This window comes from Rhinolophus sinicus, chromosome 17 (genome assembly GCF_057876585.1).
Source record: "Rhinolophus sinicus isolate RSI-liver-muscle chromosome 17, RSI-T2T, whole genome shotgun sequence".
Taxonomy (NCBI): domain Eukaryota; kingdom Metazoa; phylum Chordata; class Mammalia; order Chiroptera; family Rhinolophidae; genus Rhinolophus; species Rhinolophus sinicus.
Window position 1 is genome coordinate 69,675,169 of NC_142517.1, and position 21,450 is coordinate 69,696,618.

General features: G+C 41.0%; 1 long non-coding RNA gene and 1 pseudogene across 1 annotated transcript in view; both read right to left on the reverse strand.

The window, feature by feature from the left end:
- The window catches only part of LOC148754811 (uncharacterized), a 71,204-nt gene that overhangs the window by 37,727 nt on the left and 12,027 nt on the right, over positions 1-21,450 (reverse strand). The window lies entirely within an intron of this gene.
- On the reverse strand, positions 12,564-13,098 carry LOC141567887 (large ribosomal subunit protein uL11 pseudogene; annotated as a pseudogene).

The window sequence follows — 21,450 nt, forward strand, 5'->3', positions numbered from 1 at the left end:
TCAAAAGGCTCAGCCAGAGCACAGTTGAGAGTACATAGATGGGGTAACCCTGGCCGCATCCTCTACTGCAAGCTGAGTCCAACCTTTCCGCTCTCCTGGGAGGATTTCATACTTTGGTACATGAAGCAGCAAACTGGACAAAAAAGAAGCCATCATTTCTGGGTTCTGCTCTGCCGGAGGGCTGGGGCATGACAAGATGGTTAATGCAAAGCTTGGCAAGCCTTCCCTTCTTAATTTAGGCCTCCTCCCAGGGGGGAATCCAAAGGCAGGGAACATGAGAAAGGGAAAGGAAAAATAATAAGAGATAAGTGAGAAAAGAGAATATTTATAGGGCTTGGAACATCTAATGAAAACCAGCTGCCTGATTGGGGGCGGGGGTCTCTGGTTTTGCCTGCAAGGGATTATTAAGTCTTCTCTTGTACATACCTGTGTGTGGAGGGTGTCTGGGGCCCGAGAGAGGAGGGGGAGAGAGGGAGGAGAGAGGGAGGGAGGGAAGGAGGGAGAGAGAGAGAAAGAAAGAGAGAGAAAAAGAGAAGCTGGGAGGCTTGGGGGAGGGCTGTGCTCTCGGTACATTGGACAGGAGAGAGCTGATATCCCCTCCTGGCTTCACTCCATCCCCACCCCCTGCCTTCATTTTAAACTGGAGCTGATTCAAACCTGCTGCTCTTGGAAAGAGGCCATCAGTACAGGCTCCAACAGAAAAATGATACGCGAGGGGATATGAGTGTGAGAGAGTGGGGCGATCAGAAAGAATGAGAAAATGAGACAAGGGAGTGGAAAAGGTGAATAAACAGGGAATGATGAAGGAGGGAGAGAGATTGAAAGATAAAATGTTGGCCTAAATGGGGAGATTGGAGAGAAGGGAATGACTGAAAGAAGGGAGTAACTGAAGTTGGAACACATTCAGAGCTAATGCTTCTGGGCCCTGTTCTCTCTCCCACAGATTGAGAGAGTTGCAATAAAGATGTGTCTGTTTGAGATTTTCCAGGTCCCTTTCCCATAAATCTGTGTTCCTTCTTAATCAAGTTCTTCAGGATCAAAAGTGTCATCCAAGAATTGTGTAAAGAACACTTAAAGATAGGAGGACGTTTCATAAATAGGAAAAGTGTGGTAACTAAGGGCCAGAACCCAGGGCACACATTTAGAAAGACCGCGGTCAACAACAAGGCAGTTTCTGGAGGCTAATTTTTCCTGAAACTAAAGCCTCAAGTGTCGGATCCGACCTTTTACTTCTAGCTCTCACCTAGGTTCTTGGTTGAGGACATGTCCAGGAGCCATGGAGTCTAACTCCATGTATATTTAATTGACATGAATTCAAGGATATGTGTTAGGAAAAGAAAAAAAGAAAAAAGAAATGAGAGAGAGCCATTTAAACAGTGAAGCTGATTTGCCCATCTTTCTATCCAATTAGTAGTGTTAGATGCGCTGAGATGAGAGATGTGAGTCTACTCTTTCCTTTGTCCCTTTTGATCTTGGTTTATAGATGTAGCTCATAATATGAGACAATTTGTGTTTAAAGAAACAAGAATTTATTTTATAAAACATAATCCTTTAAATAAAAGTCTACCACTTTATCTCCTACCCAGCTGAAGGAAAACACCCAACAAACTATGTTGCATTTGTTGAAAGATGGTATCACAGTGAAAGATGGTACAAAGATGGTATAACAGCTTGTTGAAAGATGGTATAACAGGCAATTCAAGGTATTTTCAAAAGTAATTTTTAATTAGACTTTTTTTTTAACCTTAAAGTGCTGCTTTTAGATTTCTTTGTCCATTGGGGTTGGCGAGTGTGTGAAAATGTTGAGTATTTGTACTTATGGTGTACTTGCTTTCTCAACTATCCAGCAAGTCCACAGGTATATAATAAATTGAGAAAATTTCATAGACACTTAAACTCAGGCAGAACCACAAGAAGAGGCAAGTATGACCAATGTGATGGAAACTCTCTCCTTTCAACTGTGTCCTTTTTTCTTATTTTATTGTATACACTCACTCCTATCCATCAGTTTGAAAAAAAGTAGCTGCCTGGCTATATATCATATGTCACCACCCTATACACTCTAGTGGGTCCTGTGTACCATCAGCATGTGACTAACAAAGACAAGCCTCTGATTCCTATCTCAAGGGGGTCTTCTCTTGTGCTCTTCTCTCTCATTCAACATGTTGACCCTCTTCATTAACTAAGCAACAAATCTATGCCAGAAGGATTAGAGAGAAAGTCAGTTCAAAGCCCAGGCTAACAAAAATGGCAACTTTCCTTTAGGAAAGAATTATTGCTGCTGCTTTACGAACTTAAAAAATAATAATAAAAAAATAAAAGCCAGGATGTTACCCCCTTTGGGGAGAAATTCCCAATCAAATTGTCAGATAGTTTCTGTCACAGACAACCTCCCCAGACTGGCAGGTTACAGCTCTGTGGCAGCCTCGTCTTGCCCACGGAAACATCTGTCTTTTAGAAAGGAGGTCTCTCCTTGATCATCCACAGTTTCTACACTCCTATCCCATTAACTCAAGTGGAAATCCTGAGGAGCTGGGCAGAGAAGGGATTTCAAGAGTACTTAAATCTCCTTACTTTGACTTCCAGGTCAGAATACTGTTGGGTACTTATTCTTCAAGACCCACCAGGAAAGCTACTCTCAACCTTTCAAAATAATGCTAAAGATGCCTTAGCACTTCACAATTTTATGTGCTGGACTCTGCTGACTTGGTACGTTTTGATTTTCCACATTTCTAGGTCATTCTTTAGATTACATATTCCTTTTCATTTTTAATTATTTCTCAGGAGATCCACTGCCTTTATTAAAAAACAAGAAGCTGTCTCTATTTGTGTCTTGATGAATTGCAAAAGACATCTCCCACCATTCCTTTCCTCCTATGACCAGTTGTCTATTCTCTATCTTTCCATTGTTGTCTCCTCATTTGCATGGATTTCACACGGAATGCTACATGTAGGTCAATCACGATGACTGTGCTAGTCGGTGAGTATTAGTAGGAAAATATACCATAATTCATATTTTTCAGTGGCAAGAACATTATTATGTGGGGCATTGGCATTTGAACTTCTTTTTCTCACCACATGAGCTGGTCTAAATGGAAACATAGATGTATTTATGTGGTGTAGCATACCCAAATGCCAATTTGAAGAAAAGTTCTCTCTACTCTAGAACTGGAAAGCACAAGGGTCCGGTGTACTATGTGCAACATACAGAACCATGTATTTTCATGGCATATACTCGGCCCTAGGGAAAACTGATTGCCTTTAAAGCCAACAAGTACATTTTCTATGACAGCTCAGACCTCGGGAAACTCCAGGTGTACTCTGATCTGGGTGTGAGCTGCCTTATTGTTAAGAACCCACTATCACTTCTACTAAGTGAAGGGTCAGTCACAGAGGTGGGACTAACATGTGCAGCGGCAGCTTTGAGCGCAAGAGAGAAGTAAAATTTTGGTCCAGTGATTGAACCAGCTGTAAATTTATTTAACGATGTTTTTATCCAGTCAACTTTTCTCCATTTGATCTGAAAATTTCATGAGAGGTTTTGCCAGATTCTTTGCAGATAAACCAAATCACCAGCCTCAACCATGGAATGCTCACTCCTGGCGAGCGACTCCCACACAATCACAGGTAGAGTTGGAATGGTGCACGGAAGCCAAAGGTTGTAACAAGTATTGCACTGAGCATTCAGTTCCCTTCATAGATCCATCCAGTCTGACTCTCCCACACATTGCCCCCTAACATACTCTTTTACATTCTCTTCCCCCTGTACAGTCTCTCCAACCTGAAGTTCCCTTGCCTTCTCTTTATGTAACTGAGTCCTGCTCATGCTTCAAGACTCAAGTTCATTTCCTTTTCCTCTGTGGAGCCTTCCTTGACACTGTAGTTTGCCATAATTTCCCCTCGGGCTGCTTTAGTGCCTATCTTGTACTCCTTCTTAGGTTTCTGTATTATTCTGTACGCTTTGTTAGGTTTCTGGATATTTAAGAGCCAGCCGGCAAGGATTCTTTGTGGGTGGGTTCCAGAACTCTCCTGACAGAGAAATTATGGGGTAATCATATTGGACATGGAAAGGATAAATTGTGAGGAGGGGGTAGGTGGAACTCATATGACAATGGACAGCTGGATAGCTTTTCTTCATGGGAAGATACTGAGCACAGATAGTATCCTTCTTTTCCTTCTCCCTTCTTTCGCCTGGAGGGAGGTTTGAGGAGACCCAGGCTTGAACTAGAGGAGACCAGACTGGCCTAGACGGGAAAGACTGGGCTGTGTTGCAGAAGGCTGTTTGCAGCTTATAAACAAGTCCTGACATCCCAGAGAATGGTGTTGGCAAACAATGTCATCATCTCAGAGATACTCCAAGGCCCCAGGCTAAACTGCAAAAGAGGTAAAACTCTTCCCCACCCGTCCTCCCACCCCCGCAGTTCCCCAATACCCTGACACCCCAGCCCTCATACTCTCCTCTTTGGGCCTCCCATCCCTAGTCTCTAAGTAGGCCCAATCTTCATGAGAAACCCATATGGTAAAGTTAGCTTTTCTTCCTTCTCACCAGGTACTGATCTCTCAAAACCTGTAAGATGTGGGTGATCAATTGGCTTCGTCTTTCCAGTTGGTATTCTGGACTAAAAGTTCCACTACACTGGTGTAATTTTGTAAGGGCAATATTGAGGGGCTATGGGCTTTGTCTGTGTCTATCAGCTGCTCTCCTCTCCCCCCAAACTAGACTTTGAATAAAATACCTAGATCTTCAATTCTGTGACTTAGCATGAGGCTTCCTTTCTCCCAGACCTCCTTTGCCCCTTCCTCTTGCAACCAGCCAAAGAGTAGTTCTTGTGGGAAAGACTGAGCGTTGGCACAGAGATGATTAGACAGGTGATCCCAGATCAGAACATCTCCAAAACGTCTTATTAATGCAAGTTTCTTGAAGACTATCTCTCAGAGGGTCCTGGAACCGTTGGAAGGGACCTTCCCTGTCCAATCTTACACCCACTGCAGGATAACCTTCTACAATAGCTCCAATTGGCAGCAGCCAGCTTTGGATAAAGCACTTCCTCTAAGGGGAAGCTTAGTTTTGTCCAAGGCAGCCTGTTCTGTTGTCCAGCAGCTGTACTTGTTGGAAAGGTCTTCTTATATAAAGCAGGAGTTCAGTTCCAGTTTTACCTTGTAAGTGATATGGAACACAGCTCCTCTTCCCCATGACAACTCTTCAAATTACTACAAGGCAGTATGGTTCCCACTACCCTTCCCTCCTACCCTCTTTCTCTCTCTCTTTCCCTCTTTAGAAAGCCCCCCCCCATCTCTCCCTCCCTCGGTTGGTCTCTCTCTCTCTCTCTTTCTCTCTCTCTCACACACACACCACACACACACACTACTCTAGGTTAGATATTTACATCCCTTAGTGGTCCTCATCTGACATGGTTTCAAGACCTTCCTACCTTTGATTCCCTTCCCTTTTCTGGACATTTGATTTTGCTACTATCTGTTTTAAAGTCTGGCCCTCAATTGGCTATGTTCCATTTCTAAAAATGGGCTGGAGTTGAGACCCTTAACTCCCTTGATTTGATTGGAGTTAACAAGCATTTATTGTACACATAGTAGGTGTCAGGCCCATACATTAACAAGGAATTTGTCCACAAGGAATATTTTTTCAACCCCTGGGCAATAATAGTTCACACTGAGATTGTTATATTTACAAACCCAGGTCTTTGCCATAAGAACTTTTCATCACACAAAGTTTTTCCATCCTATTTTGTACAAATATAATTCACATTCACCTAGGGTTTTTCCCCCCTTTTGTTATTAGGCAAATATATTTTCCTTTGCAATTATATGCTTCTCTGGAGTTGGATAAACTCTGAGTAATGGTGCTACTTGCTTTCATTCACTTTATGGATGCATTAGTTAGCATAGGCTGAACTGCTACCACAAATACACCCCTAATCTATAATGGCTCAAACATAATAGAAGTTTATTTCTCATAACTGCTTAAGGCAGGTCATTTCCCCAAGGTGGTTAAGGGACACAGGCTTCTTAAACCCTGGGGCTCTGCGAACCCTTAGGGCCACACTTCCAGCCCACAGATAGAATGTGGAAGAACACAGAAGAATTTTTATGTGCCAGGCTTACACAGGGTGTATAGCATTTCTACTCACATCATTGGAAAGAAGTTAGCGACATGGCTCCACTTCCCCAAGGAACACCGGGAACTGTAATCCAGCTATGTGCCCAGGAAGAAGGGAAGGAGGGATTTTAGGAGATAACTTGTAGACTGCCACAATGACATAATTCTGTTGCTACTTTTTACCACTAATGTTCATAGCTCTAGTTTAATTTCTATAAAATTTCTGTAATTTCTTGGCTATGTTGCTGGATGACCACTGTAGCAAAGAATACTTGGGTGTATGGTTCTAGCTCAGGGCAACGACTCAGAGGTGAGTGAGCAGGGATACCCAAGAGCAGCTGATGGCAGCTGATGAAGTTAGAAGACTGGAGGAGACCCATAGTGTGGGATGCCAGCGAAGCCGGGGGCCCTGTGTGGGGGTCGATCTGAATAGTGACAGGGGCAGAAGACTGAGACAGGAAGAAACAGGAGGATGCTTCATTGGGTGTTGTGAAGGACTTTTTAATACCTTACTCATGGCCAAGCATACTGTGCCCCTAATATTACATGTCTTCCAGGAAATTTCCAAATAGTGAAGGTAAAAGGTGGCTTCTCCAGCCACATGTTTAAAATTAATCAACCAATCCATTAAAAGCTCCTCCTTGAGCTCCCATTGTGTGCCTGGATCTATGCTAGCCACTACATACAAGCTCTATCCTCAAATAACTTACAATGTAATTCATCAAACATGGCATGTACATGAAATAACTCAATAACGCAGGAGAAAAACGAGAATAAAATATATGATGTCAACTTTCTGGGTGAAAGATTCAAAACAGAAGTTCAGTGAGGGCCAAGGTAATCAAAGGAGGCTTCATAGAGGAGGTGGGACTTGATCTGCACCATAAAGAATAAAAGGATTTTTAGAAAGGGGGACAAAGAAATATGTACCAGACCAGGTGGGAAAGAACAGAATGACGAGTAGGAGCACCAGAGCACATGGAAAATTAATAAGAGTGAGAGATTATAGAGGTAGCTATTGTGTTTCCCCAAAAATAAGACCTAGCCGGACAATCAGCTCTAATGCGTCTTTTGGAGCAAACATTAATATAAGACCCGGTATTATATTATATTATATTATATTATATTATATTATATTATATTATATTATAGACCCGGTCTTATAGTAAAATAAGACTGGGTCTTATATTAATGTTTGCTCCAAAAGACACATTAGAGCTGATTGTCCGACTAGGTCTTATTTTCAGGGAAACATGGTACTATCAGGCAGAGGCATTTAGACTTTGTTTGGTAAGGAATAGATAAAACAAAAAAATCTTTACAGTGATGTTTTGCAAATTAAATAAACTACTTGAAAGCATCTATCTAATCCTTAACTGAATAAGGGCTTAGTAACCATTTATTCCCCTAAGAGGGAGTAGTAAAATGACAGCAGTGTGCAGAAAATCATTCATTCATTCTTTAAGCATTTCCTGGGTGTCTTTTGTGCAAGACACAGAGGATACAGAAGTAATAAAGTCTTGATATTTACTTAGGCTTAGACTCTCATAGACTGGATCTTCCCATCTACTGGTAAACAAGAGTTGCACAGTTCCTTACCTATACTGTGTCTACACCTTGACCCCTGCCAGCGTGATGCTGTCTGTCCTACTTAGACCTCACCTCAGGGATCACCTTCTGGTTCATCTAAAGACCAGGCCTTCTGCCTGTTTCCTCATACTCATTAGGGCAGATTCAGCTCCCAGTGCTGGGTTACTGACCTCCTTGGCTCTCCAATGTTTAAAACAACAGAACAATATATATATTTCACAGCATCCTAGTACGGTTGAGAGGAATGTCTGAGCTAAATTACAAAAATTATGTCAAAAACTGAGGAGGAACCATATAAATGCAATGGATAATCACTGTGATGACCACCAAAGATAGCCTCTCAGGGCTGGGTTCTCGTGATGAGGTTTGTACAAAAGGCTCTGGCTTTTGGATCCTTGGCTTACTGACTGTGCACAAGAGGCCAAGCCTGGCAGCCACAAGTGGCTCCCTTCAGGCACATTTATCTGGTTTAGCTGTTAGCTAATTTCTTTACAGGCAGTGTGATGTGCACACAACAGTGGGAATCGGGCTTTCCAGATCTCTAATCCCTGCTCAGCTCTAGCCTGCTGTGCAGCCTTGGGTAACCTGATTCACCTCTCTGTGTCAGTTGTGTTTCCACCACCACATCAGAGTCATGCTGATTTATCTAAGAGGTGTTTTGTGAGGATGAACTGATTATTACTTCTAAACTGACTTTTAAATACTGGCATAAGGACTTCCAGTTTCCTGTACAGCATGTAAAGGAGCTTAGAAGTTTACACTCTGTCCTGGCAACAAGTAGAAAGCTCAACAAACTGAAAAGAAACAACAGCTCTCTTTGGTCAGAGAGGTAAGATCGTAAGGGAAACTGCAGCCCCCAAGTTGGAGAGGCAGACAGACATACAGAGAATCACAAATTACCAGATAGAATGCCCCAAGCAGCAACCTCTAGGGGAACAGTACCAGAGTAGAAAAACCTGAACTGTAACTGACAAATTGCTGGAGGCTCAGGATGAATAAACCTGAGAGAGAAAAACTCCAGGGGGATCCCAGTCATGGATTGGGGGTGGGGTGGGGATTCACTCTCACACTGTTGTCTTCTGTGAGTTTTAACTCCAGAAGTTTCACCAGGTGTTCACAGTGAGGATTGGAGAAAACTCCCCTCATGTTTGAGTTATGGGGAAAGTAACCAGTTTGAAATACACCCAGAACATTCTATCCTTCTTAACAAGGCCTGCTGTCAGGAGAAACTTTTTAACCAGAGCCTCACCTGCTGGGGCACTATCAGACACAAACCCACACGGGGAAAGAAACGCCCAACACCAGTGCCCTCTAGCCTTCCACATGGGGAAGGAATATACCCAACCCAACTCCCTCTAGCCATCCCATGCCACCAAAGAGAGGAAAAAAAAACAACAAAAAACTGGTGAAGTCACACTTCAGAGGCACAGACTCACCAAAAGACAGAGACTTAATGATAGGAGTATAGAACACATTCCCTGCCCTCACACCTAACCACTGCATTACTAAAGGACTAATTATGACCATTCCTTTTACCCAGGATGTCATATCTACCTTTCAACAAAATATTACAAGGCATAGTAAAAGGCAAAAAACACACTTTGAAGACACAGAGTAAGCATCAGAATCAGACTCAGATATTGGCAGGGATGTTGGAATTATCAGAGCATGAATTTTAAACAACTATGATTAATATGCTCAGGGCTCTAATAAAATAAGTAGACAACATGCAAGAACAGATGGATAATGTAAGCAGAGAGATGGAAATTATAAGAAAGAATAAAAATTAAATGCTAGAGACCGAAAACGCTGCAACAAAAATGAAGGATGCATTTAATAGGCTTGTTAGTAGACTGGACACATCTAAGGAAAGAACCTTTGACCTTGAGGATATGTCAATAGAAACTTCCAAAAGTGAAAAGCAAAGAAAAAAGGCTGGAAAAAAGCAGAACAGAATATCCAAGAACAATGGAACAACTAGAAAAGGTATAACAGATATTTAATGAGAATACCAGAAGGAAAGAAAAAGGAATTGAAGAAATATTTGAAGTAATAACTAAGAATCTCCCCCAAATTAATGACAGACAGCAAAGCACAGATCCAGGAAGTCCAGGGAACACAAAGAAGAATAAATACCAAAGACATTACATCAAGGCAAATCATATTCAAACTGCATAAAAACAAAGATTTAAAAAAAAAAAATCTTGAAAGAAGCCAGAGGGGAAAAAACACCTTACCTCTAGAGATGAAAAAATAAGAAATATACCTGTCTTCTCAGACACCATGCAAGTTAGAAGAGAGTGGAGTGAAACATTTAAAGTGTTGAGAAAAACAAAAACCCACCAATCTAAAATTCTGTACACTGTGAAATTATCCTTCAAAAGTGGAAGACAAATAAAGACTTTCTCAGACAAACAAAAATTGAGAGAATTTGTTGCCAGGAGAACTGCCTTTCAAGAAAAAAAATCTAAAATCAATAATTTAAGTTTTCACCTTAGGAAAGTAGGAAAGCAGAGCAAATCAAATCCAAAGTAAACAGAAAAAAAATGAAATAATAGAAATTAGAGCAGAAGTCAATGAAATTGAAAACAAGAAATCAATAGAGAAAATCAATAAAACCAAAAGCTAGTTCTTTGAAAGGATGAATAAAATCAATAAACCTGTAGCCAGATTAATTGAGAAAAAAAAGAGAAGCAATAACTTACTAACTAGAAATGAAAGACAGAACATCACCACAGACCCTGTGGACATTAAAAGCCTAACAAAGGAATAAATGAACAATTCCATGCCCACGAATTTGAAAACTTCGATGAAATAAACCAATTCTTTGAAAGACATAATCTGCCAAAACTCACACCAGAGGGAACAGTCTGAATATATATATATATATATTATACGTATCTATACTATACGATATTATATATATATATATGTATATATATATATAATATCGTATAGTATAGATAGAACAGTATGCTGGTAGTATACTGTAGTATAGACTGATCTCATTTATTAACATCAACACGCAAATCCTAAAGAAGATATAAGCAAACACAATGCAACAGTGAAGTAAAAGAATAACACACTATCACCAAGTGTGATATCCATTAGGAATACATACATGAGATACAAATCAGAAGATGTTAAAATAATCCACTCTAGCAATAGATCTAAGGAGAAAAAGCCACAGATGCTAAAAAGGCTTTTGTTAAATTTCAACATAATACCACAAACAAATGAAAATAACAGTTTCCTTTCCTTTCTTAACATGATTATATATTTATCAGCCCCAAACCAGCATTATGAAAAATACTTGAAACATTCCCTTGCAATTTTGGAATAAAAGAAAGACGTCCTCACTTATCACTTACTTAATATTGTTCTGGTTCTGACTGGCCAACACATTTAACAAAATAAAGAAGATAAATGTTATATTAGTGTGCTAGGGCTGCCATAACAATAGACTGGGTGGCCCAAACAACAAAAATGTATTTTGTTACGGTTCTGGAGGTTAGAAGTCTAAGATCAAGGGCCAGTAGGGTCAGTTTCTGGTAAGGACTCTTCCTGGCTGGCAGATGGCTGCCTTCTCACTATGTTCTCACATGGTGAAGTGAGAAAGAGAGAAAAATCTCTCCGGTATCTCTTGTTACAAGGACAATCCTATAAAATCAGGGCTCATCCACTTTTTGAACCTCAATTAACCTGAATTACTTCATTAGAGGCCCTATGTCCAAATATATCCACATGGAGGGGTTAGGGCTTCAACACATAAAATTTTGGCAGACACAAACATTCAATCCACAATAGGCACATAAAATGGAAAAGAGAAAAAATTATCATTATTGAATCATAATATGATTGGAAACCCAAATGACTCTAATGGAAATAATGCTACAATTCAGTTAAGAGGTGAGATACAAACTGGGTACAGAAATTAAAGCTTTCATATATACTCGTATACCAGCAACCACTTAAAAGAAATAGAAGGAAAGATTCCATTGATGTCAGATGCAATAAAAATAAAAACACCAAGGGATAAACTTAAGAAAAAAAATATGTGAGCTCTCTATGAAGAAAATATTTAATTGCTACTGAGGACAGAAATGAAACCTTGACCAAAGTAAAGAGACTCAACATCATAAAGATACCTATTCTCTCTACATTAATCTATACGGGTACATTTAATACAATTCCAATACAAATTTCTCCATGATTTCTGACGGGGACAAAAAACGGATTCTAAAGTTCATATGGAAAAACAAATAAGAATCGTCAGAAGAATTGTGAAAAATAGAACACTGAGGAGTCCGGGTGGTGAGAGTACAGCAAGACGGGCAGTCTCATATCTCTGTGGGTATGACTTCTAAGAAGGACAGTTTTGCAATATTTATTAAACTTACAGATGCACATGCTGTTAAATCCAGCCATTCTACTTCTAGGAATTTATGCTACAAACATATGCTCACATGTGCAAAATGACATCCGAACAAGGTTATTCACGGCAGAATTGTGTGTAATAGCATACAATTGGAAGCATCCTTCCTTACTGCCTATCTGTAGTGGTCTGGGTAATAAATTATGGACTGTCCACGCAATGTAATAGTCTGAGGCTGTGCAAAAGAAAGTTCTTTCTGGATGGGTATGGACTGATTACCAAGATATATGGCTAAGTTAAAAAATAAAAACAAAACAAAAAGCAAGGTGCTTTCGTATGATCTGTGTAAAAATGAGGAAAAATAAAGAATACACACAAACCTTAAATGTAAGACCACAAACTGCAACAATGCAGCTTTTTTGTTGTTGCTTTTTTTGGTTGTAAAATGCCCTTTAATTGAAATATTTTCCTTTGTAGTTCTTAATGAGCGGGGCCTTCCACTGCACCACTGTTGATGTCATCTGTGATGTCATGAGGATGGCCGCCATCCACATTGCAGCCCACAGACCGGGCAGTCCCCAAGATCTCCTTAATGGTTCCAGAGAGTTCTCTAGCTAGCTAAAGATTGATGCTGCATCTGTCAGGCAGTGTTAACAATCTCATCAAAAGTGGTATTTTCACTGTGCTTAATTTATTTTATTTATTTATTTTTTCTTTGCTTCTTTTTGTCTCTTGGTGGTTCTTTGAGGGCTTTGATGATCAGGGCAGAGGCAGAAGGTAGCACCTCAGTGGGGGCCTGTCTGTTCTGAATGGTCAGTTTCACTGTAATCCTCAGACCTTTCCAATCACCGGTTGATCTAGCGATGTCATCACCAACCTTCTTTGGAGACAGACCCAGGGAGCCGGTCTTGGGGCCCAGGGCAGACGTGGAACCAACTTCCCCACTGGTGCACGTCAGGTATACGAGTTTGACCTCGTTTGGGTGGAACTTCCGTGGCATGGTGGAGGCGGCTGCTGTGGGATGAACCCAGATTCAGGACCACCCAAGAAAGGTGCAGTTTGGCCTCCTCCAAGCCAAAAGCCAAAAGCAACATAGTTTTAATTTTTCTAAATTTTGTGCTCCAAATTCCCTTTCAATTATGAGGGGAGAGATTGTTAGGAAGTCAAAGGGAGTGATGAACCACTGGGGAACAAGGAGAGTATGAGGGATGAGAGTAGGAGTTAGGAGTCTAGGAACCTATCCAGAGAAAGAACCAGAGAATCAGAGAAAACGGGCCAACCAGGAAGAAAATGGACACTCAGTAAGTTTTATGGTGAGGACAGTCAGTTGAAAGTTCTTGCAACATTTTTCTATCCACCAAGGACATGAGATTCAGAGCAAACGATCCTGTTCCACTGTCTTAGAAATTATGGTATGTAAATCAAAAGTTATTTTCCATTGAAATCTAAGGGTTTTCTCCTGCGTGAAAAGAATTAACAAGGTCTGAGAAATTCACTTAGGAACCTAGTGTCCCTTTGCCATTAAAAAGCGGCCTAACTGCTTTGTCTTTGTGTTCTTTGAGAGTCTGGGTTAGACTCATTTACTAGTGCCAGGAGGTTATATTTAAAAGTAGCATTTTATTTCACCTTTTGGAGACTCCTTTAACCACAATAAATTTTATTTATGGGACTATAAACGATTTTGCCATTATTTCCAATTTTTCAACTGACAACATTAAAGTCTTAGAGGAGCCACCCTTAGAAATCGGTGCTCAGTAAGGAAAAGGTGAGGTGTCTGGCTACAGTATCTTGGCTTGAACAATTGCATCTCATCGAACGGTACTGTGAGGCGGAGGGAAGGGACGCTGGGGCCCAATCAAGTTCTGAAGGTTCCCATCTCTGGCTTATAAAATAGTGCAACTTTAATCTTTGCAGACACATAATTTCCTCTATTGCCACCTGCTGGTAAATTTATGTCTCATTTAATTCAGTTAGTGGCTTTCCCACCTCGGATTAAACACATTTTGGGACATGGAGACAGATTTGCAGCAAGAGAACTTTTGCTACTTCGGAAGTAGGGAAGATGGGTCACACGGAGTCATGTCCCTCAGGACATGGGACAGGAAATGACAAAGACTGAACTGATGTGAGGAGTTAGATGTTTCCCTCTGGCAGTGCCTCCTGCCCTGCCAATCCTTTAAGTTTGTCTCCTCTCCTGAGTTCACATAAATACAGGGATTTCCTCCCTCCAACCCCAAAGAGATCAGTTTTTAAAGACACTCAATGAAGACACTCAGTGAGTTTCAGCATTAATTTAAAAAAAATTTAAACACACACACACACACGTCTCACTTTGGTCCTGGGGTTGAAGCCAATATTGACAAAGAGAGACTCCTTCATTCATCCTATATGCAGACTTTCTTTTGCTCCTGCCACTCACATACTTCACCCTTCTATTCTTTCAAACACACACGTCATACTTAATATTTATATACTCAGAACACACTCATACACTCTGTGTGGCTGACACAAGCATCAATGAACAACTTGCCTGTTTTCTCCTGCTTCTGGTAGCATAAAAATCATCATTGTATCTGGAATCTTAGTAAATAGAACAAAACAAATGACCATTTCCCTCCTATGGTACCACCTCATGACACTAATTGATCATGTTCCCCCCAAAGTACTGTAAGATTCTGCAGTAGCTTTTGTTTCCTCATTCCCCTGGTGAAGATCATTTGGGTTGTTTCAAGTTTTGGGTGATTATGACTAGAGTGGCTATAAATATGCAAGTACACTTCTGGTGGTGAAAATAAGTTTCCATTTCTCTAGGGTAAATAGCTAGGAGTGGGATTGCTGGGTCATATGGTTTGCGCATGTTTAACTTTTTAAGAAACTGACAGGCCAGCATCTACAGTGGCTTTACCCTTTCGCATTCTCACTTGCAATGTATGAGAGTTCCGGTTGCTCTGCGCCCTTGTCAGTACTTGGGATTGTCAGTGTTTTTTCTTTTAGCCATAATAATAAGTGGTTTTAATTGGCATTAATGTTGTTGAACCACTTTTTATGTATTCATTTACGCAGATATCCTCTTTGGTGAAGTGCCTATTCAATTATTTTCCCCATTGGGTTTTTTGTTTTCTGTTATGTTTTGAGAGTTCTAATATATTCTGGATGTGTTTTTGTTTTTTTTCAAAGATTTTATTGGGGAACAGTGTGTACTTCCAGGCCTTTTTACCAAGTCAAGTTGTTGTCCATTCAAACTTAGTTGTGAAGGGAGCCATTCAGCTTCAAGTTGTTGTCCTTTCAGTCTTAGTTGTGGAGGGCACAGCTCAGCTCCAGGTCCAGTTGCCATTGCTAGTTGCAGGGGGCGCAGCCCACCATCCCTTGCGGGAGTCGAGGAATCGAACTGGCAACCTTGTGGTTGAGAGGATGCGCTCCAACCAACTGAGCCATCCGGGAGCTCAGCAGCAGCTCAGCTCAAGGTGCCGTGTTCAATCTTAGTTGCAGGGGGCGGAGCCCACAATCCCTTGTGGGACTCGAGGAATTGAACCGGCAACCTTGTGGTTGAGAGCCCACTGGCCCATGTGGGAATTGAACCGGCAGCCTTTGGAGTTAGGAGCATGGAGCTCTAACTGCCTGAGCCACCAGGCCGGCCCTGGATGTGTTTTTTGATGAAATAGTTCTTAAATCATCAAAAAAGAGTACAAACATTTAGGGTCTTTTAGTGTGAGGTATTTTATTCCATTCACTTCTTGGTGATTTACATAAGCAATACACAGTTAGGTCTATAAGCTAAACTTTTCCACTAATCAGAACTGTGAGTATTTTGAATGATGACGTGCTCTCTAAGGAGGAGCAGAGAGAAAGCTGGTAAGCTGCCCACATGGGACTCTAGAAAGAGCCATTTACCTTGGTGAATTCACCACAGTCCAGGGTCTTAGGCTCTGAAGGTTCAGAAACGTGATTTAGCCAATGTCCCAAGAGTAGCTCCCACTTGAGGGAAATTATTCATGCTAGGAAAGCTCCAAAGACAGCAACGTGCAAGGCCAGGGTGGCAGCTAATGCACGAAGGTAGCCTCTGGTGTATTCCTTCTGCTGTAGACTCATATAATGGTTGTAAACTTCCTCAGTGAGCTTGAAGTTGGAGTAAGAGGAACTTAGCCATATCAATGGCAGTGATGAATTTTCCAGTGAGCCAAAGTGAAAAACATAGGCATAATTGAATTAATGTGTGTTAATTGGTTCAGTTTAAAGAACTATCTTTTATTCTGAGGTTATGTCTGTTTTCCAACTTTGACAAATTCTGTATAAATTTCTTTCCCTAGGGTATAATGATGGTTCGCTGGCCTAGCAGACATCCAGAAAGTAAAGAGCTGTTCTCTACTGTAATGTCACTCTTATCTCCTGAATTTCTGAATTTCTCTACTGTAATGTCATTCTTATCTCCTGAATCCCTGACCTCCCCCACAACCCCACCTGTATATGTCTAGGTCAATTGAACTCGGCATTCAAGGCTCTATACAACTGACACCTGGCTTCCAGTTTCATTTCAATATACCTTCCCATGTGACTGCTCTCCAGGTGAACCAGTCTGCTTGCAAATCCTGGTATTCCATGCATTTTTATTTTTATTTTTTTTTTGCCTCTGGATATTTGCTGTGTGGTACCTAGCCCCCTTCTCTCCCCACTCCACCTATCTTCCTTGATGTCCTCTGAGCCAGAAGTGAACATTTATTTCTCTGGGTTCCTACAGTACCTATCGTCAGTATCATTCCCAAGGTATTTACCCCACAATATCTCTCACTGTGGGTGACTTGTGTGTGCTTTAGTGAAGGATAAGGTAGCACTCCCATCAGATGGTAAGCTTAGGAAGGGGGAGGAATAAAGGCCCATCCTTTAGAAATATTAGCGTACCTCACAGCAAATAGCACAGTGCTTCTCATAGCAGGTGTTCCATAAAGTTTTGTCACATGAAAGAAGAAAGAAATGAATATATGAGACATGGTATATTTAAATTCTTACAACAGATTTCCTCTTTTCACCCATAATTACCTATGTATTTTGATACTTGAACACCCTCTTAGACACACGTCCTCTATAAATACACAGATCGAGGGCTCCCCTGGGCTCTCTCCTCACATATGTGAGCCTGAGTGTGGCCTGCACATCAGCAGGCCCAGGCAGAAGGAAAAACAAGCAGGCGCTCCCAACTGGGGAAGTCATTTGCAGCTCCTCCCATTATTACTGGCTGAATCTTTTTATTTAAAACAAACAGAGATCTGGGAGCAGCATTTCAAGTGGCTGGCTATTAGCAAGTTCAGTTATGAAAACACAAACCTAGTCTTTAAACACATAAAACAGCAAACCCCAAAAGTCCATCCCTGACCTTTAGCATCTCTGCGGCCGTAGCCTCTCCAAGCATCTCCCTTTAGGACCCCTAGGGGGTCCCCGTTTTCGTATCACATAGAGGCTATTTTTAGATGTTACTTGGCTGGGAGCCTGTTCGTTAATCTCAAAGAAACTTTCCTTTTCTTCCTCGTCTACAGAGCAAGGACACCCCCCGAAACGCAATCCAGCTACCATTTTCCACCTAGCCTATTGCTAGTCAAGGAAGTTTCTGGGGGCTACAGAGAAGGCAGTCCTGAAGCCCAGGGACAAGAGGGCTACTGTAGAGCCAGCAAAAACAGCCAAAGGAAGAAATCAGGATATGATCCGGGTCACATTAGGGAGGTGGGGTTCATTTCCTGTCTCTGATGTCCACCGAGCAGTCCTGTAATCTGGGCTGCTCACGTGCTGGTCTCCCCAAGCACAAACCGAGAGAGGGAAGCGTGGTTAGACTTCCTTGAATCTGGGAATTATCACTGCGGCCCTTGGCATGGACAACCGTCCTCCCTGTGCAGCAGATGGAAAAGGGGTGGCAAACACAAGGACATTTATGGGGACCGCAGGCCACAGCTTGGCAGTGTTTTGTTTGGGATTTTTAAAAAAAAATAAATTAGATCTATCAGTTTATTTGTTGTCTTTTACCCCTGTCTCTTAAAAAATGGAGTGCATTAAAATACGGATTGCATAAATAGTCTGGTTATTTGATTATATAATACGTGGTTTTATAGGGCTGGCTAAAAAGAGACACTTGAATTAAAACCATTTAGCCCAGCGACAGGCACATAGTCAATACATGGCAGTTATTATCATCAGTTCCTGAATTCTTATAACCAAAGATTTTGTTATTGTTAAGTACAAATACCTGCTGGATTCATTCTTGGTCTCCTAAAAACCAGCATCATACACTGTTGCCGTATGAGATCAACTCTATAATGAAAAAGAAAGAAGACCTGAAAGAACTGTACTAAAGTTAATAGTGATTAACGCTGGGTGGCACCGTCATAAATAATTTTTCCTGCTTCTTTAAATTTTACATTACTTCCCAAACTTTTTATAATGAGCATTTATTACTCTGCTGATCTGGAAAAATGTTGACCAAAACAACATTTTTTAATGAGATTACATTGTTCAGTGCATAAAGGTAGTTTTCAACTTAATTTATCTTTCAGAGGCTTCACCATTTTCTACCTGCATGACCTTGGGTAAGTTAGTTAACCCTTTGAATCTTAGTCTCCTCTTCAGTAAAGTGGGGGAAAGAATACTTCCTCCGAAGATCTATGTGAAGACTAAATGAGAAAACATAGGGAATCACCGAGCACAGAGCCTGAAGCACCACACACACTCAACGGTCGGTAAACAAAACTCTGAAGTACCATCTCCCCCTTCCTACCGTAGAAGCATCTTTAGGAGCCTGTTTGAACCAGTACTGAGAATGGAATGACCCCATTTACCTATTACCACTGTCACAGTATGACCACCGTGCAATTTCTTGCTTTTTTTCAACAAGGCCTGAGAACTGTCTGACCCAAATTTCAGAAGATTAATGCAGTCCTCTGGGCAATTATATGAGTGTAAATAATGGAATGATGTGGTAAAACACAGACCCATGTGCTTTGGATTTGGAAAGACCAGAGTTTAAATTTTACTAATTACTAACTGTGTGATCTTGGGCAAATGACTGAAGTTTTTGGAGTCTTGATTTCCTCCTATTTGGTAATTCTAACTGACATCCATTGAGCCTTTGTTACTTGCCAAGCACAGGGATAAGCATTTTATTTACATTATCTCAACTAATGAACACAGCCACCCCAAGACATGCGATTATTATTCCCATTTTACAGATGAGCAAGTGGTAAAGTAAGTTGCCAGAGGTCACTCAGCTGGTTATTGGTAGAGTCTGGATTTAAGTCTGACACCAGAGCCTATGCTCTTACCCACTTTGCTGTAAAGGCTCCCGTTCATCAAATGGGCACACAAATACGAGCTGATGGGCTTATCACAATGATTAAATGGACTAATATATGTGAGGTGCCTGTGCATAATAAGCACTCAATAAATGTCTAAGATTAGAGTAGGCCCTCTAAATTGAGAAGGCATTTGGGAGTGTGTGGAGAGGAATTTCACAATAGAATCCCCAAAGATTGCATGTTGCGATATGTGTACCAGCTGTATCATACCATTGGCTTTTCTTGTGTGCATTATTTATTGTTATTTGTGCACATTACTCCCACCTTCTTTCTCTTGACACTTTGTAGAGGATCTCAAGAAAAAGGCAACAATTTAAAATTGTCCTTCAGATTTGCTATGTTTCTTTCAGACATTGCAGTGATATTTACTTATTATTCCAATTCTAACACTAATAATAATGGTTGCCACTGATTGAGTACTTGTCAGTGACCAGGCACTAAGATATGGGATTTGCATGATTTATCTCAGGGTATCCCAATGATACATTTTGAGTTACGCTTTATTAGCTCCATTTTGCAGATGAAGAAACTGAGACACAGAAAAGTTAAGAAATTTACCCAAGTTCACCTGGGCAAATATAATTGGTGAAACCAGGATGCAAATCCAACTCTATCTGGTTTTGAAACTTCTGCATTTAATCACCTCATCACTTAGCCTCCCATTCCCTATTCCTCCGTGTGTGTGTGTGTGTGTGTGTGTGTGTGTGTGTGTGTGTGTGTCTGGAGAATGGCATGAATGGAATGATCACCTTGGGATCAGACCATTCTAGAGACATAGAGGTAATTGTGCTTTTGAGGCCAAGGGTACTGAATCCGTTATATTGAGGCTGAAATCGCCTAGTGGCCTAGCATCTTAGAGCTTGGATTAGCATCTGTCAAATCCACTACACACCACTGTGACAGTCACCAATGCTGTTTGCCAAATATTTCATTTTACTCCATTCTGGGCACAGATTGAGATTGAACTTCCTGGCTTCTTTATGGCTGAATGGGGCATTGTAACTAGTTATAGCCTTTGAATTTTGTGTAGAAATGACACGTGACACTTCCAGGCTGGAGACTGGAGCCTGGTGTTGAGAATTTCCAGAGCTTTCTTCTCTCTTTGGTACAATAACCAGAATCGTTCAAGATGGTAGCTGCTCCATAACTTGCATTTTTGAGTGACTACCATATGCAAAGGTCCCTGTTGACTTGTGATGAATATATGACCTGAGTGAAAAACAAACCTTTGTTGCTTGATGTCACTAAGATTTTGGAATTATTTGTTACTATAGCATCATTTAGCCTGACTGATAGAGCCCATGTAGCCAATTGTGGATCATACAAAGCAGTATTTGGATGTCATTGTGCCAGCTGCCAACATACACTGCCCATGACTGTCACCAAGTAGGGGTGGGAGGGGAGGAAGACAGAGAGGGGAGGGAGGGAGAGACAGAGAGACAGACACAGACTGACTTTTAGTTCAGGCAGAATCTTTAGGAAGCTATGCCTTTTATTTTGAAGAAACATCCTCAAGGAACCATGAGAGCCAAGACTGTTATTCTCAGTATTTCTTGCACTCGCTAAGGTGACTGATATTTAAGTGCTTGTCGAATTCATAATATGTTGGGTTATCATTTTTTGAACAATACAATCTGTTCTTGGAACAGCTCACTTGGTTTTGGAATTTACTCTAGCCAACCAAAATTAATACAACTCTCCTAGTTAACTTTTAAACCAGGCTAGTTTACTTCCTTGCTTTTTCCTCTTCCACTGGTCCAAGGTTTCTAGCTCTGAGGTCTCAGGATTCTAGGATACATGCATTTTTTTTTTACAATTAACAAAATCCCTGTGCTTTAAAAAAGAAGTGTGGAAGCTCATTTATATTCAAATAAGAGTTTTCATGCTTACCCCTCTTAAAGTAAATAAGTAAACCGGCCCTAACTTCAGCTCAATCTGAAGATCCTTGTTCCTTTCATGGATGGGGGCACTGGTTGGTGGGTGGAGATGACTCACCCCGTAACTCAGCAGCCACAGTTTTCAGATGGGGAGAA